At 40.7% G+C, this 12,797-nt stretch overlaps 1 protein-coding gene across 1 annotated transcript in view; it reads right to left on the bottom strand.

Annotated features, from left to right (window-relative positions):
- Positions 1–12,797, bottom strand: part of Gpc3 (glypican 3) — a 341,092-nt gene that overhangs the window by 137,368 nt on the left and 190,927 nt on the right. The window lies entirely within an intron of this gene.

Here is a 12,797-nt window from a genome sequence, read left to right as displayed (position 1 = left end):
CATATATATATATATATATTCAGGAATATATGTGCATATATGCATACATACATGTATATAATAACAATTAGTGCATTTGAGAGCAAGGAGGAAGTGTATAGGAGGACTTGCAGAGAGGAAAGGGGAGGAGGAAATGATGTAATTGCACTATAATCTCAAAAATAAAAGAAATTTTAAAGAGTAAGGGAAAGGCTAATGAATTTTCAAGTGATAAGAAATATTAAATCATCCTCATGATGAGTCCAATGAGGGAAATTAATAAAGAGAGATATCAGGGAACATATACAAATGACTGCACTGGTCTCACCATCTTCTAACATCCAGTGTGCCCCCCAAAAGAATGAAAAAAAAAGACCATTTAGGAGAAGGTGGTCTTTCCAGAGCCAGCATCACCCACAGTGGCTCAGCTCCGCTTATCTCTGCATCCTTCTCCTTGTCTCATCCCTTGCTTTCATTTTTTCTTAGACAGGGACCCATCTGAGATTTATGGTATCAAAACTTCACATTTCAATTGTAAGAGGCAGTTTTTCTTTCTATCCTATATTTCTCTGTGTCTACAAAAAAGGTCTTTTTTCTCTCTTTCTTTTCACTAGAGAATAGAACAGTAACCCAAAGTCCAAGAATCAGGCAATAGAAGCAGAAGAGTGAGTAGACAGAGAAGAGACAAACAGGAAAGAAACTTTAGAGATAGAATAAAAACTTAATATTAAAACCAAGAGGATATACATAAATTATTCCAGAGATATATAACAGACATCTATTCATTTTTATACCAACCTAAATTTAATCATCATTTAACAGTGGTACCCAGTGAAAGCAATTTCGCATTATAATGCACAAGTCACACTCCCCAAACAAAGGAGCCATAAACACAGTTTGAGTCCTCGCTCTACTCCTAGAGCTTTCAGCATTAAAACAGAGCAAAAGAAGATGGATGTTAAACAACAACAAACAATCCCTCCTGGGGATCAGAGACATCACACTGCCCTTTTCCCATGAGTCTTCTGGGAAGACCCCTGGAAGCGGCCAGCAAATTTGTAGATGGTTGCTCTGCTTGGTTGGGAATTGACTTTAAAATCTGGGGAAACACGGCTGGCTTTCCTGGTAGGAGTTGGGCAGGTAGAGGAAGAGTCCTTATCACTACACAGACTAAAGAAGTTTATTTTAAAGGTACTCCAAACTCTGAATGAGGTAACTAGTGAGAATTCAGGGCCTTAGGAAACATGTGGAGGACCTGGCCAAGCAGCCTTACCTGAAAGAGTAGTTCTAACATTAGAAAAAGAATCCAGAAATTCTTCTGCAGGCCAATTGGTTTACCTTCCTCAAAAAGATTCTTGGTATTTATATTGCTACCTCCCAGGATAGCACATTTTTCTTTGTAACTTAGTAAATATGGTCCTTCTGCTACTGTGAGGACCCCGAAGATGAGCACCCACCATGTGAAGGAAGACCTAGGGAGAAAAGATTAGCTTCACAGTAGGTAAAGTGAATCATACTACATTTAAGAGTTTTTCCATTGCCTTTAAGAGCTAGGCATTGTCAATTTTTTGTATTAGTTCTAGGAGGTTGACATTTTATCACACACACACACACACACACACACACACACACACACACACACACACATATATATATATATATATATCATGGAGATTAGACAACATATTCAGGGATGTGAAGTCAATTCACACTGTAACTCCTGAAGCTTGAGCTATTTCTCCCAAGCTACAGACCCTTTTCTTATACTATTCCTTGCAAGGACAAGCTAAGTGCATTCCTACATTGGGTCTAGCTTCATGTTGCTGTGAAGAAAGCTTTGCTTTTCAAAACCTGCATCCTACAGGCAATTACTGACTGCTGAAAGAAGGGATATTAGCCTCTCCTGTGGCTGAGCCCCCATATTGGTTGTCCAATGCTGAGTGTTCAGCCTCGAAACCATATACACACAAACAACAAAAAGATATTTGTGTGTGCATGTGTGCACACACATATGTGTACATAACAAATATAATCAAAGAAAAGAGGCTATCAACTCGAGAATAGGCAGCATGGGAGGAGTCCGACAGAGGGTAACTGGGAGAGGCTGGAGGGAAGAAAGAGAGGGGAAGTGATGTAATTCTACTTCAGCTAAAAACCTTAAAAATAAGAAATCAATTTTTAAAAAGTGAAGCTTTGTTGTAATTTCTCATCTCCGGTATCTAGCATAGTGTTTGGTCAATGATAACCAGAGCTGAGACAGTTCTGAATGGGGCCTTTCAGCAAAGAGCAGTTGAGTCATGCATTATTTTTTTAATCAGGGTATTACAAATTCAGGAGAAATGGTGAGGGAGGAAATAGCTTTTCCTGTTTGATAAACACAGTTGCATGTGGGAAAGATTTCCTCCAGTGTGTGTTCTTCTATCCTCTGAGATCCTTTTCAGATGCACAAGCTATCTAACATGAATTCTCTAGCTCCTGTCAGGTTTGATTATACCAATTTGTAACAATTATTGCTTTATTTTTAATCAGGGTGAAGACACCAGTTTAGTCTCCTAATTTTTGTCTAAAGTACTTGGATGTCTAGAAAACTTGTAAAGACTGCTCAAAGATGATTTAAAAATGCTCACAACTTAAAAAAAAAATCTCCTAGGAGGTCATTACAGTCAAGAAACCCATTCATTTTGCATTGAGGATTTGTGTTCAAGGGAATGAGTAGTTGAGTCACTCAGAAATTCACTTAATAGGGAACTCCCTCCATGTTTGGCAAAAGATCATTTCAAGGTTTAGTGCAAAATAAGAAAGCCACAGAGCTTGGTATTTCACCATGGATATTTGAGCTGGAAGGGAGAAAATATAGTTGCTATATAGTTTTAAAGCATCTTTTAAAACGAAGCTCATCAAGAACAGATTCTTTTTTTAAAGGTAAATTAAATAGACAACAATCCTGGGGGAAGTCTCAGCTCCAAGCAGACTTTGGAAAGCTAATTAGGATTAATTAATACAAGCATGAGGAAGAGAAGTGAGGCCCACTGGATGTTCCCATGCAATTCTCAAGGCCTTATGTAGAAAATAGGATGAATAATAACTGAGAGAGTTGGCAAGAAGGAAAGAGCCTGAACAATTTCTGGCTCCCCTTCCTACCTTCTTCCCACTAACTGAGTCAGCGTGGAACCAGGGCCTGGCCCTGACCACATACTCACAGACTGGGTCTTGCCAGAGGCAAGGGAAGCACCTCGGGGACTCGTGCTCTACATAGTGGCTGAAACAGCAATACAGCAAGCAGCTAGTTCTAAATCTCTCTGCCTCCGTTCTTTTACCAGGAAAAAGGCAATCACCATAACCTTATTCTCTTTAGGGTTATTCTAAGCCAAAGGAGCTTATCCATGGATACAGCCTAGAACTGCATAAGACACACAGCAAGTTCTACTAATTGCTGTCTCTTCCCACTTTGTTGAAAAGTTGCTTTTTTAAGACCATTAGCCTGTGGCATTAGAAAGCTGAGATCCCATATAAAAACTCTGATATCTGAACTGATTTCTCTCACAGCAGGTGATTTCATAAGGTTCACCTATACTCAGCTATTTCTCCCTACAACTGGATAACATTGGCTGAGAACCACTGGACTTCCCTTTAGAAGACTTTTCTGATAATAAAGAATTTCTCAAAGTGAAGTAGATTGTTTCTCAATAGAACAAATGAGGTGGTGTACTGTACTAGCAGAAGCAGAAATAGGTTCGCTGATGCTTGAACTATGATCAAACATCATCATGTTAAACACAGAACAGGGCCTGAATGAAAGAGATACTGAGTACTATATAATTCTGAAGGAGAGTGAGAAGGGCTTAGAACAGGGGTTAGCGATAGGGATGGGGCAAGGAGTGTGAATTAAAGGGCACAACCTTCCCCAAAGAACACACAGGAACCTCTTCTGAAATACTGTGTTCGTGGGATGGAACCTCTTAAATCTGATCACTCACAATCTTCTGTGAGAATAATAGGAGAAATTCACCTCTAGAACTGAGAAATGTGTATATGTTGACAAGTTGATTTCTGCACCAAGTCAAAGTCTCCTTCAGTTCTGCTACATGGAATTTGATTATAAATATGATTCATAGCAAGGCTTTGGGTTGAAAAAAGAGGGATCCATCTATTAACTATGAAAGAACAGCAAGAAGAACTTTCAAAATCACACACACACACACACACACACACACACACACACACACACACACACACACACACACGTATATTTCCTTTTGAGAAAAAAGATAGCACGTTAACTTCAAGCAGTGCTGGGCTGCATAGTTTATGGGGTTTATTTGTATTACACATCTTTGATGGGCTCTATTTGTGGCTGAAAGTACAAACATACTGATTACAATCATTCTTTCCTACATTTAGGAACAAAATTAATTATCTGCAAAAGGCAGAAAGGCTTAGATAGACTCTGAGTCAGTAAATGATAATAGACAGCACCCAAATATAATGACTCTGTTTCCTACTTTATCTGTTTCAGGCATTCTGAGTGGAATGAATAGGCAAACTTAATTCGTTTTCTGAATATTCTTCAGAAAGGATTTGAATTGAGTAATAAGGGGCAGCATCGGCTCTTCCCTTCCCCCACTCCAGACCCCATAGGAAGCAAGAAAACAGCATTACCGAGCTATACAGGTCCCAAAGGGACATGTTTGAAAGGATATGATGAAATCTGTATTTTCACAAAAACAAAAGTCACTTGTTTTACCCCATTAACAGCCCCCCCCCCAACACACACACAGACACACAACAAGGAAAGACACTGCAAACTGGGAGGCCCAGCGCAGTGCACAGAGCTCAGCATTCAGCCAGGTTTGGCTGCGAAGGATGGTAAGGCTTGTACTTGATCTTGTAAAGGCTGCAGCACACTGGCCGTTTGTGACTTTTTACTGAAGCAACTATTGCACCAGCTCGCTCCCTTAAGGAAATTACTGCTCTGTGTGCCACCTGTTTAAAAGCTGCTTCTGTGACATTCAAAATTGTTCTTTTCAGTTTTGAGGGTGAGAGTATGAGGCTTGTTTTTTTTTTTTTTTTTTTTTTTTTTTAAAACAAGCCAAGTTGGAAAGAACTTTGGCCTGAATACCTGAGCATGATCATGAAATGCATAGGCCTAAGAGGTTAATGAACCAAGGCACCTTGCAGGGGGTGGGGTATCATTAGTGAATGACTGGTACTGGTTTGCCAAGAGAGACTTTACTCCAGGCAGAGGAAAAGGCACGACAGAGGAACCACACTGTGGATGCCGAGGCCTTTCAGCTTTTGCAATGAATAAATATCCAGAGGCTATTCTGCCTTCATAAAGTAAAGGCTGCTTTCACTGTGTTCTGGCTCCCTGAGCAGCCAACAGTTGAGATAGGCATTTTGTACTCACTCACTGTCACCCTGGGAGCACATGGATCCTTAAAATATCAGGTCATGGGGATATCTTTCTAAACTTCTGCCCTCTTGGGCAAATTGCCCTGAATTATCTAACCTTTCTGAATATCCTTTGGGAAGAAATCACTTCTCCCTGTCACTACCAGCAGACATGGATAAGTGTCTGCGTACTACCCTGTGGTTATCACATCTGCCACCTTTTAAGTGCAATAAAAGAGATAACTTCCCCAGCCTGCTTGTGTAGCAATAGAAAAATGTAGAACTCTGTAGCCTCAAAAAGCAGGAAAGGAAAAGATTGCTGTTCAGAGATCAAAAGAGAGAGGCATGGAAGAATAGCTGGAAGACCAAAGCAACCGAGTTTTACTACTAATGGGAGGCAACAATATCAAGCGCTCCTTTGATAGGGTTTTTGTATTCTCTGAATGGCTGACACTACTGTCACTGCCACTGATTTTGGACTTGGTGTGTACCTTCTGCTTTGCTCCAACATGTGGGCTGCCTTGTGGCTAACCAGCCAAAGCTGAACTAATTGTTCTCCAGCTTGTCATTCCTTGGTTTGACCCTCCAAAGGCACTGAGAGCTTGAGAGGGTCTGCCACCATCCAAAGGTAGCAACTTGTAAGGCAATTCTTTACAGAGATCTTGTGCTTCTACGTGTCTTACAAATGGAAGCCCTGACTCCTGTTTGTTGCAAACCATCTCTTTCAAGTATCTTTATGGAGGATAGGTACAGTGCTGGAAGTTATAGTGCCTCCACTCAGAGAAATGAGCAGTGCCAGTGGTGAGGAATCCATTAGCCAGTTGCAATGGTGGGAATCTAGCCATTAGACCAAGAGATCTTTGCTTTGCTTGGTTTTTCTTCTTGTAGTGCTAAAGCTGGGTTTGAGTTCCCTAAGCTGAAAAGGCTCTTGTAATGCACCACACTGTGTGTGCAGGAGTCATTCAGCTCTCTTTGCCTTGTCCCATGGGAACTGAAGCTAGGGAGTGTCTGACCCAAATGCTGATACCCTGGCTGCTGCCATTGCTGTGAGAAATTAAAAGTTCTTCATCTCAAGTTCATGTCTTTAACTAGCATCCACAAATGGCAATAGACTGAAGTGTTAGCTTGCAGTTCTTGAGGACACATTCTCATCGTATCAGTTCACTGCCCATAGAAGAGAGGTTTAGAAACTATTGCTAGAGCCAGAACACACAAGCATCTAGGCATCATTATGCCCCATGCCTAGGTAAAGGAAAACAGTGCTAGATTTGGACAGAGCCCACCTGATTTCCTAAAATGACCTACAATACACACGTAACATTGGGATGAAACATTCAAAGGCTTTCTTCATATAGTTAGCTTTGTAAACTTGCTGTGAACTTAATACTCAATGGTGTCGATTCTTCCTTTGTAACTTTTCAATAATTAGGTCATCTATTTTTGAAAACTGCCTTTTGCAGGCTAAGGCAGTAGGACCATAAGTTCAATGCCAGTCTGTGCTATGAGTGAAACCCAGTCTCAAAACAGAACAAAAGACAAAACCATCACCTTCTTCCAATGGAAGTCACTAAAGATATTTTATTGTGAATGGTAAAAAAGGGAAGAAAAATGTGAATTTTGTGTCATTTCAGAAATGGCCTTCATTTGAATAATACTGCTTACTGCAGTTTCAGATGCTGGCCTGCATACACCGTACTGAGATATTTGCTGGATTTATCACCTCAGACTCCCTTTGGAACAGAAAACAGCTTCTATGAATTCAGAGAAGGGATCTCTATCTGAGACGAAAAAATGAAAGTGCAGTGATAGCACGGGGAGAAAACCACTGACAATTTGACATCTGAGAAATGACCTCGGCCTTCAAAAGTAGAAAAGAAAGAGAAGGCTAATCGTGGAAATTCTGATGAGTTACAGTCACTCACACAGACAGGAAAGTGCATGAATTTGATAGAGTGAATGATTATTACAGATCAACAGGAGAGCCTGCCTCAAAGCTTCCTACTATATATGAATAAATATTGACCACACTGCCTCCTCAAACATTCTAGCCAACGAACGAAATGCCTGTACCTGGATACTGGCATACGTTAGGTTCTCAGTAGGCAATGTTACTACCTAAGGAAATTCCAAAATCTGAATGGATTTTTGTTCTTTAAAATAAGTCCCAGGTACACTGGTTGTGGCTGGCTGGAGATGTAGCTCTGTGTTAGAGCATGAGCTTAGCATGCACAAGGGCCCAGGTTCCATCTCTGCAAAAACCAAGTCAAACAACTATCTGTTGTCCCAATGCGGGGGAAACTCAACACTGCCAGTGGAACTTAATAGATTTTCCACCATTTTCTTTTTTTTTTTTTTTTTTTTTTTTTGGTTTTTCGAGACAGGGTTTCTCTGTGTAGCTTTGCGCCTTTCCTGGAACTCACTTGGTAGCCCAGGCTGGCCTCGAACTCACAGAGATCCGACTGGCTCTGCCTCCCGAGTGCTGGGATTAAAGGCATGCGCCACCACCGCCCGGCTCCACCATTTTCAACACGCATATAGACTTAGGTAGTGCCTATATATATATTCTCTTAGAAACTATTCTGTTCCTTTAAGTGTTAGGAATATGAAAAAACACAAAAACAAAAAAACACCCTCGTGTCTTTTTATTTCTTCATTGGGAAATAGCAGAGCAAGAGTCTCCAAGGAGAGAGAATGAATTCAAAAACCGATTGTGCAGCTGGAAAAACAGTAGGGAGTAATACAGGATATTAAATAATATAATAAAAAACCTATTTAGGTTGCGTTTGGGGAGTGAAGATTCTAGTGAATAGAGAATGGAAGTGTTTGAGAGAGCAATATAAAGTCATGGTAATGAGCAAAAGCTTTGGAGTCTGACAGACGCAGTTCTGAATCTGAGTTCTGTGACCTGCCAGCTGAGTGACCTCTGAATGGAGCAAAAGAATGGTTCATGGTCATCTTCCCTACCCTCCTTCCGATGTGCTGCGCCCACCACAGTGCTTCCACAATGAAATGTTCAATAGACATTTCCAGGACCTCTTTCAGGGAGTGCTAAAGTCATAACGGGGAAAGAAAGGGAGAAATCGTGGTGAGAGAAAGGGCTGTAATTTGGCACAACTTCCAATGAAACGTCATGTGCCAAGGTAATGAAATTGTGGAGCAGAAATACTAACACTGGGACGAGCTGAGGAGAATCAATCAAAGTCCATGAGCACAACTGGAAAAAGGAAAGCACCAACAGGCAGGCAGGCAAGACAGAGTGCAAGAGCATGAATTTGAAGGAGAGCAGGGAGAAGTATGTGGGAGGATTTGGAGAGAGGAAGGGGAAGGGAGAAATGTTGTAATTCAATTACCATCTCAAAAATAAACAAAAAAGAGGATATGAACACTTACTTTGTGGAGTAAAGACAGTCAATGAGATTGGCTACAGAAAGTTTTTGGAAACTTTCCTGGGAGAGGGATCAACGCCCAACATTTAACAAATAAATGAATGATACATGAAATAAATGTAGGTATATGGTAATGACAATCAAAGTGATTTTGAGATTAAAAACAATAGAATTCTAAAAGATGTTCTATAGGGGCTGGACATACAGCTCACTGGTAGAGTGGTTGCCTAACATGTACACAAATCTGGGCTCTATCCTCTATACTGAAAGAAAAAGGCCATGATAATCAGCAATATTGAAAGTATATGTATGATAAACTGGACTTATCTACACTTTGCTTCAAGGTATAAAATATGGAATTCAATAATGTGCTGATCAATTTTTACAGCAAGATTTTCACCCAACTACTATCAAAGGCTCAATACTCGCTTGAAGGCAACATATGTATCCTTGATTCCAAATCCATTTGAAGATCAGAATGGCTCTATTATTATTAATACCTTTTCTTTGAACTTTTCAGTACAGATATTTCTCTCCCACACTTTCTCCTCCTACATATGCATACATATATCTTTTATACACTTATTAGTATTTGTATTCAATTTCTTTATACTAAAATAGCATTGATCAATCATACTTAAAAATAAGTGTAAGGAGCTGAGGTTATAGCTCAGTGACAGGACACTTTCTTGGTGCATGTGATTCTTTGGGTTTGTTCCTCAATACTAAAAAAAAGTGTAAATGGGCTGGAGAAATGGCTCAGAGGTTAAGAGCCCATGCTGATTTTCCAGAGGACCTTCGTTCTGTTCCCAGCACCCACATCAGGCAACTGTTCATAACAACCTAGCTCCAGCTCCAGGAGATCCATAACCTCTGGCTTCCAAGCGTACCTACACATACTCACATGCACTCAAACACACCTATACATATTTTAAAATAATAATAACTAATCTTTAAAAGGTGTTAAGAAAAAGCCATTGTCCACTAGGCACCTAGCAGTTTGGACTGAGGCTTGCAATTTCTAAACCTACCAATTCATTTAACATCCACATAGCAGCCCCATTTTAGAGATGTTATATCATTTTAGCTCTGTCAAAAGCAGGCTACAGTGTCTGTGCTATTCACTTTCAAATTCTCAATCTTTTATCTTTCAAGCAAGGTAGCCAGATGTTCCTAAGGAAACATCAGGATCAACTAGGACACTATTTAAATGACAAGTTCTCTAGCCTCTCCATAGAGTTGTGTTATCAGAATCCCTGGGTTTGTACTCCAGGATTATGTTAAACAAGTTCTCCCATTGACTGGGATGATGAGCCAAGTTTGGGAACTGAATATCTACTACATTCAGGGGTGCTGCCAGGAATAGGACCTCAATACTTTTCCACATGCACTCACCTGGTAGTCTACAGGATTGAGAACCACCCTTGAAGAAACGAAAGCACTAACAATCCATACTTACAAGAGTCCAAGAGAATCACATCCATGTAAAAAACCAAAACCATTTTCAGGATGTGAGATGGATTAGAGGCCCCCAACCCCAACAACTGGACAACATCCTGTGTAGACTCCTCATCCCATGACATAAATAGCTAGTCAAAAAAGCCATTCTGCCTCTGCAACTCAGGAATAGCATGATTTGAGAGAGCTCTTGGCATAACAGAACCTAAGAAAGGGTCGACTCTAGGATGGTCCCATTTTATCAACACAAAGAAGTAAGGATGCTTCAGCAGAATCTTATTAACACTTAATTTTAAACCAGCTTTTGCTCTGAGGGATTCTGTAGGTTTGTCAACATGAAGAGAATGCTTCAGTCTGTCAAGCCCATAGTTCTCTTCACCCTAAGAAATAGCCCTGCCTGCTTGGAGCCTATACAGAGTATGGGCTGGAACACACCCAGCCAATGATTCCCTAAGCCCCACCAGGTGATACAGATGACTTAGTCTTGGTGATCATATAACAGCAATGAGGCAGTATACATATGCTCTCTGGTTTAGTTCAGGCATTCCCAGGGGATGGCCGACTTCATGCTCTCATAATTAGATGGGAGCTGGGAGCAATCAGGCCCTTAATGGCCAAAACAGAAAGGGGCTGCATCACTGAGCACCTCTTGACAGCTAAGACCTTTCCTCCTGAATGATAATGACACAAAATGTACTCCCCCTACTGTATGTTAGGTATGTGCATGAGCACAGGCTTACATGTACATGTACCTAAAATGCAGCAGGTTTGAAAGCCTGAAATAGCTATGCAATTTAAGTTCAGTATGTCTTTGCAAGATCCTAATGGTGCTTTTAGAGTGAATGTCTGGAAGGGTCTGCTGGGGGACAAAGTGAAATGGCAGAAAGAATATTAGATGGCAGCAGAATACCTTGGATCCTGCTTCTGTCTCCTTTATTAGCTAAATGACTCTGGGTATGCCTCCTGAGAATTTATTTCTTCATTTGCAAATGAATGGGATTAGACTAGCTCAGTTCTCACACAGTCTTTCCAACATTCACATTATAGGAAAATGTTCACTATGGTGGAATTTATTCAGTTGCAGGTCCAGCTACCAGTGAAACTGTGACATGTCAAGGCTTCAGAACTATTGTCTTGGGAAGTTACAAATGCCTAACACCTGACAAAGTTCTATGCACAAAGCAGGCGTTCACGCAACAAACCTGCATGTTCAGACCTCATCAAAATAGCGTACTTTTTTGTTTTTTTTTTCTTCTTTTTGTTTGTTTTTGGAGACAGGGTCTTATATTAACCCTGGAAGTACTCTCAAACTCCAGATCCTTGTGACTCAGTCTCCTGAGTACTAGGGCTATGGGCATGGGGCACTTGTGCATGCCTACTTCATCTATTTTTGTGTTTAATAGCACTGGGGGAGGGAAACATGCTTTCCAGATCCATTATACTATAGTCAAAAAATTCACCTAGATTACCTTGAAATACTCACGCATCTTGCTCTTAGTCTTCTTACTTTCCTCTTACTGCAGACATCTCACACCCCAATGCCCTTGGTTGGTGTTGGACACACAGTGGGCCCTCAATCAATGTTAGTGAATGAGCATATGAATGCACTTACATTTCATTTTTCTAGTTCTGTGCAATTGACTTTTGCATAAGGCCCCAGAATCTGGCCTCAAATTATAAAGCAGTCAAGGGAATAATTAGCCATCGAAGAACACCATCGTTAGATAGGGCATTTCTGTTCATTTTACTATAAAATATTTTCTTAGTAAATGGGTTTTAAATGGCCAACACTGTGAATGGGGCAATTAGAGCAGCTCCATAAGTAGCCATGCCGAGGGTTGTATCATTTCTGTCCTCCTTCCTAGTTTAATTCACCAAAGAAACCAATTACCCCTATCACTTTGCACTTGCAGAGTTTAAAGACAAGGCTAACTAGCCCATGCTGCTCTCTACATTCTGCATAAGCAATGGCTCAGAGTACACAGCAATGCACGGGAGATAAGCTAAGAGCAGGAGTCAGGAGGCCAGCCAACCTGGGTTTGAATCCCAGCTCCTCCCATACAACAAGCTTAGAGATCTTGGAAAGTCCTTAAGGTCTCTAAGCTTCACCCCTCCTATGTGCAATGGGTACAATATTGAGACCCATCATATGGATGACTGTAATGTACTATGATGCATGCTGGCCAACAGAGCACCTGATATGTCGCAAGAGCTCAGGAATAGTAGTGTATTTTACTGCCCTGCCATATCCTCCTAGGAAGCTGGCAGCATTTAAGAATCAGTCATTGTCTTAAAATGACATAGCTGGAAGCTCTTGGCTGTGTGTTCTGCTCTACATGAGAAGTGGCTTTCTCTTATGGTTCTATGACAAACTCTCCTAGGAGTCAAGCAAGCTGCTACCTCACTTGCAGAACTCTCCCATCACAAATCCCCTAAGTCTTAGACGGGTATAATTAAGGCTGCAAACAGGAATGTTGGGTAGAATGGATGTTTTGCTTTCTTATGGCCCTGTTTGTGTTTGGTTAGCATGCACTAGTTTTCTTTAAAGTCACTCTTCAGAATGGTAATGTGGTATATGTAATG

This window comes from Peromyscus maniculatus, chromosome X (genome assembly GCF_049852395.1).
Source record: "Peromyscus maniculatus bairdii isolate BWxNUB_F1_BW_parent chromosome X, HU_Pman_BW_mat_3.1, whole genome shotgun sequence".
NCBI lineage: Eukaryota > Metazoa > Chordata > Mammalia > Rodentia > Cricetidae > Peromyscus > Peromyscus maniculatus.
Note: the sequence above shows the minus strand (reverse complement) of the source record. Positions and strands in the feature narration are given on the sequence as shown.